This window comes from Musa acuminata, unplaced genomic scaffold (genome assembly GCF_036884655.1).
Source record: "Musa acuminata AAA Group cultivar baxijiao unplaced genomic scaffold, Cavendish_Baxijiao_AAA HiC_scaffold_1118, whole genome shotgun sequence".
NCBI lineage: Eukaryota > Viridiplantae > Streptophyta > Magnoliopsida > Zingiberales > Musaceae > Musa > Musa acuminata.
In genome coordinates, this window is record NW_027021331.1 from 213,824 (window position 1) to 220,219 (window position 6,396).

Below are 6,396 nucleotides of genomic sequence, written 5' to 3' on the forward strand. Positions count from 1 at the left end.
GTAGAGCAGAATCAGAATAAGGAGAAAAAGCCAGAGAAAAAGCTGGTCTATAGCTTAGAACACCGACAGCAGCACAAGCACCGAACCTAGACCAAACAAAAGCGGAAAAGAGAAAGAGCGCGCGCCCCACACCCCGTAAGTCCTGTGCTGTCTTGTTGTACTTTGTTCGACATAATGAATTGCAGAATGGAATTGGGAATGCGAAGGCGAAGTGTTGTCTAGAATCGAAGTGGAGTGTAATCCTAGTGTGAGTGTAGCTCCGTAAGCGCCGAGTCAAACTCAAACAGTCAAATCATCTTTCGAGCACATGTCATATAACAGAGGAATCTTACCAGAGAGAGCAATCTTACCAATAATCATTCTATACCTTCTTACCGGAGAGAGCAATCTTACCAATAATCATTCTATACCTTATTGCATCTTTTACTTGCGTTGCGGGCTTGCGAGTCTAGCGTTAATGAGCGGGCATGAGACCACCCTTACTTTAGTTTCAACTTCACCTCCATGTGGGCATTAAAAAAGATCTGATATATACGACAACACTCGAACAAACATCGGATTCTGAATTCTTTGCTTCTTATTCCACTTCATTTCTAGAAGTAAGGATAACACTAGAACTACTGGTATAATACCACAAGAAAGAAAAAAGGTAGAATACGCCCAGCTCGTACTAGGCGAACATAAATGGACTCATATGAAGTAGACCTATACCTAGGCATAGACCTCGCTTCAAACAAACCCTGTATTGACTTTATTATTACCCCAGATCCGGATCTACCAAGTAACTACTACAAAGTTTGCACTCTACCTACACAGTTCCCACTCTTACTCCTGATCTTGCAGACTAAACTCTAACTTCACTTTCTGAACCGCCAATACCGAGATATCGAACGGATTCTGATACAGCTGATGCTTCTCTTAGCGTAAAAGCCAATAGGGTCTTATTCTTTTGCTACTTTCACTCGAACGAAGGATTCCTTTGCTTATTATTTATACTCTGTTCCTTTTTCTTCTACATCTTCTGATCCAGCTCATGACTGAACCTCTGCATCTGAGTACGATTCCACTCATGAACTGAACTTTGTGCACTAGTTGGTTCCCTTGCCTACCTATAACTACATCCAGAGTTGCGGTAAATAAGAATAGTTATCAATTCTTTAAGTTGACTGAGGAAAGAAAAGAGGTAAGTTCAAGATGGATTCTCATCGGAGGAGTGAAAGAGTGAGTCTAGTATAGGAGTTCCTTCGGCGGCAGGAGCCCTGTTGGTTTATTTACTCTAACCTTCTATGCGTAACACATGGGTGAGACTACCAATACCAACTAACCCCCCGAACCATACCTCTAAACTGACCTTAACGAACCACATACTACCAACGGACCTTCCCGAACTATAACCAGAATTCCAATTAGTAATGGAAAACCTCTCCCTTCATTGCTCGATCCCGGCATTAAAGAAAGAATAGTACAAGCGAAGGGGTGTCGTCAACCCAACCCCTAAAGTGCATTCTCCTGTTTGAGCTTTGGTCTTCTGCTTCAGAGCTTGATTTAGTAGTAACTTGCCCGGTCTCGTACGTAATAGAAGCGGTCTCTTATGGTATAGTTTCCTTCCTACAAGCACTGTTTTCATTCCAAGTTGATAGTTAGATCCTTATAGTTTGAGTTACTTGTCCGGTCTATCCGGGGTAGGCTTTCCGTCTTTTTGACAGTGGTTCGATTCCCACCCAGTTACTAGTTAGGCTCGTTAGGCACAGTGGATTTCTTTACTATAAGATAAAGTACTATAGCCTCAAAAGCACTAGTTCGAGTCCTGTTAGCAGCGATCTCAGAATTCAAAGACAGCAGTGCGGGAATGAAAGCATAGAGGCACCCTTCTAATAGGTAGTTTAGTTCCTCCTTTTGAGCTCAAGTCTTGTTAGCCCGTGTTGGATTACTATTTGTTAATTCCATTCTATAAGTGGAGTAGTTAGCTTCTATAAGAGTTGGGGTTTTCCCAGTTTCACGTATTAGGGGAAGTAGTAGTGGCTCCCGAGTCACTAGTTTAGTCTATCAGGGTCGTGTCCAATTCCTTATTACGATTATTCCTTCTATGGAGTTAGGGGAGGCTCCTCGGTAATGTTTCATTATTGTTCCTAGTAGTTTACTACAGTTCTTTATTTGGAGCCGTTATCTTAGACACTAGATTGAGTTCCTATACTAGTATAACTTTACCAAACTAGACAAAGACCTGTTGATGTCACTTTCAGAATGAGTTATCCAACTAACTGTTATCGGGGAACGAAACCTTCGACGCGCCCGGACGATGGTGAATGATCGCTCGCTTACGGAATTGGTTAACCCAAAACCAGAATTAGTGATGAATAGCCCTACCTTGCTTTGCTTTATGGATTGTGAAGACCGAGGGAACCCACCTTCCAACTAGACACAGACTTATTGATGTGTTACTCAAGACAGACTTGTTGATGTTACTTAAAGAATGGGCTATATTAATGGAAGGCTAAGTTATGTTATACTTGAGGAATGAGTTCGTGGCTGCTCGTGGACTGATAGGTGCTCTTCCAGGACTATGTGTTTTGACTTTCATAATGATTCCCTTGCCGAGTAGGTGCGATTACAATTGAACCAATCAGACACAGACTGAGTTATGTTACTCAAAGACGGAGTTGTCTTACTCTGGGAATGAGTTGTTCCACTTTAAAGAATGCGCTTAACCACTTTGAAGAATTAGTGAACCTACCGCCAGAAGGAGGGAGAGCCTACCTTGCGCACCAGAAAAGGAATGATTGTTGTTACTAAAAGAATGAGTTACCCTACCTTGACAACTAGCACGGACTTATTGATTTGAGTAGAATATATTGTGATTTACTATAGGATATTGATTGATGTTACTTTAGGAATGAGCTAGGGGAATTTCAGAATGGGTTTTCCTACGACATTGATTGTTGTTGCTCGCACCCACGATGACTCTGACTGAATAATGGTCTCTAGCAGATTGAGAAGTTAATTCATTAGAGTATTATTATATGTTAATTCATTAGAGTATTATTATATGTGAATAAACAAACAAGCAAATCAAGTAAAGCACCCGAAACTTCTTATAGTGCCTCTACCTTGAATTGGATGAAACTATAGCACCGTGGGAACTCCACCTTTTCTTCACCGACAACAGCACTGTCAATAAGAATTGAGCTCTATCTAAAGTCATAATTCCTTTTCATAGGCCGGGAATGCAACGAACAAGCCAAAGAAAGAGCCTGCCCCCCTGCACTCTTATTCTTGAACACTGACTGGCCTGTCCTGACTTACTGTATCTAGATCTAGCCTCACACTGCCGCTTATGAGCTCGCCGATGCTTACCTGTACTCTTGAGTTCGATTGTTAGGCTGACTTTTCGCACTAGAATAAAGAAATAGTGCCTAACGAAACTAGCTCTAAACTACGAATCAAACTAGTGCTTCTCAGGATTACTATCTATAGGCATAAGAAATAACAAAAGAATAAGGGGCGCCCCCAACTAAGGAAATCCTGAAAATGATAACAAGGCTTCTCCACTAGTGGGCTAATCCGATCTAGTGATAAAGAATACACCCACGACTGCAGGGCTATAGCTCAAAACAGGGAATTCCACTCATAAGTAGAAGGCTGAAATCAATGTTAACAAGAAAGGAACACTACCCTAGAAACCAGGCCCCACTACCCGAACTTGGATTCTAAGACCACTTACATCAACCCTCGCTCGTTAGTTGAAAACTACCTCTCTTTGCCTTGAACCTCGCTTTACTGCCAACAAGCCTGCTCTTACAGTCTTTGAGCCAGCCATTGCTTTCTCTCATTCTCAATATCTTTCTTCTTAGCCTTACTTTAATGTCTCTCGTTCTGTTACTCGTACTTTTCATTCCGGAATTCCGTATTCCTTGTTCTTCTATTATAATGGGTTTTCTCATATTCTATTTCTCTTCTATTTGCGAGTAGTTTGCTTAGCGTAACAGGGGTGAAAACCGAGATGACTTTCTCTATTTTTGTATCAATAAAGGTAGCTTCTTTTTCTTTGAACGAGAGATCTGTTTGTTCCGGTGCTAAGTGAACATAACTCTTTCTTTGCTTATATTGATCCCTGGTTTTGTGTGTTGGCTGCATGTAGGGTTTTGTTGCGTGCCATACTAGGGTTTGGTTTCAATCAATAGGTATGTGTTTCGTTATGCAATTCAAGATATAGGTTTTCCATTACTAATCAGAATTCCAGTAATAGTTTGATAGGGCAAAAAGCAGTCCAAACCACAGCTCTACTTATTCTCTTTCTGGTCTCAAATGACTGAGTTAATGGTGGTTCATAGAATGAGTAGGTGCACCAACGACCTACCTATGAATGAACGAGGTACCTTATATGCCCGGGGTCTGCTCCATTAATTAGGTACTTGACTTAAAGAATGAGCGGACTTGAAGAATGAGATTGTGGTCGCGAGGAGAGGTACGTCTGATAAGAAGAATGATGTTTATTTATTATCATGATGTTAACTTACAATAATGATGTTGACTCAACACCAGCATAACGGATCTATCGCTCAACAGAAAAGAAACTAGCCTTGTGAGACTAGACAGAGTTTCCCTAATAAGATAGAAGAGAATATTACATACGTGAACAGAGTAGTGCATTTAATAATATGATATATAATAAAAGATAGAATCAAAGAAAAGAGAGGAAGGCTCAGATGCGCTAAAGCCGGAGTTGGCTCCCCAGTTATTAGAACTAGTGTTGTTGTCATCAGTGAAAGTTTAGATGCAATGTAAGCCTAACAATCGAACTAAAGAATCGATGGGAGTAAGGGGAAGGTTGAAACAGGAGAATTCGAATTTAGGAGATAAGTCTAAGCCTAATAGTGAAGTGCGGAAGCAAGGCTATCTTCTATACGGGCAAGGCATACTCAACTACAGGGGAGAAAGTCAGCCCTGTCTAGGCAGTAAGTAATACTCAAAGACGGGCGTTCAATTAAGGATGATATGGAGCAACGGGCAACTTTCAGGCAGGAGCTACAAAGCTGTAAGTCAGGCTTGGCTTTGTTTGTTATAGAAGATGGGAGACTAAGATGGGAGGGCATGGCCTAGCCTAGTAGTTAAAGGCTTTAGTGGTAGGCTACCTCTCCTAGTGTGCTTGGTCAGACTTTAGGGCGGGGCAATAAGGGTTGAAGCTAACGACTAAAACTCCTTCCTTTCATTCTTCATTAGTTGACTTAGCTACCATATGATTTATTCCCAACTGACAACCCTCGCACCGAGTAGTATAGTATAGTTGACTTTCTTCGTATAGTAGAGTCAAGTTCCTAGAGTCATTAGTTTAGTTACCCCAATGACTTAAGGGCACAGGCATGCTTTAACGACTTCACTATAACAACTCCTGTTTTCGGCGGTAGTGAGTTGCGGCTTTACCTTATCTTAGCTTTTCTCCCCTGTCTCTCGTTTTTCAACTCCAAATTCCAATCCTTCGACTTCTTCCTGGAAGGAGAGTATTAGTATCCAGCTACTTTCTCGCCTTATGTATTTATTGTTTCGTACAACTAGAAGAAGCATCCTGCAAACTAAGAATTGAGCTAGCGATAACAAGACTATAACTATCAACGGGGAATTCCACTGGTGCTTTTGAATATCTTATCTGCATATAAAGAAACCAACTCGTGCCGGCAAGGCTTACCTACTATATAGATAGGAAATGCACTACCGACAAAAGACCTTAACTAGCAACTGGGAAACCCACTACTACTGATGAGACTGCTATTCCTTTCTTTTATTCTTCAACTTATGTCTCTAAACCTGCCTCTCTTTACTCCCTAGTTTAGTCTTCCGTTTACAAGTATGGTTCTGGTTCGAAAGTGAGAATGAAAGTAAGTGACTTGGCTCTAGCCTGAGGTAGATGAGAAAGAGAACAGTAGTGCTAAGGTGCTCAAACAAAGGGAGTTACAGAGTGGAACTAGTACTAAGAAGTGGAGCTAGTAAGGCAATTAGTAGTAGCTTGCCGTGGAGCTAGTAAAGCAAAGGATGAAAGCAGTGCTAACAAGACTGATGCGGTGCCTAGGTAGCGGCGGTACTACTAGGGGTATTGACTCTCCGATGAGCTAGTTGATCTAGTAGTAAAGTGAGAATTCCACCAGTCAGTAGAAGCCGTAAAGCAGCTACATTCCCACCGATTCTCTGATGCTAGTTTCAGAATGGAGCTAGTAGTTGACTCCACGGTGGATGAGCCTGAGTTCACAGAGCCAGAGGTCTAGTAGTTGGTTGTTTGCTATGTCTTTGTAGTTGTTTGCCTACTTACTATGTGGTTCGGGAGCAATAGATGAGCCAGCTGCTTGTTTCAAGAAGTAGGCGTAGTGGTCCAGTCCAAGTCGAGTATCTTCTTTTGTCTACAGC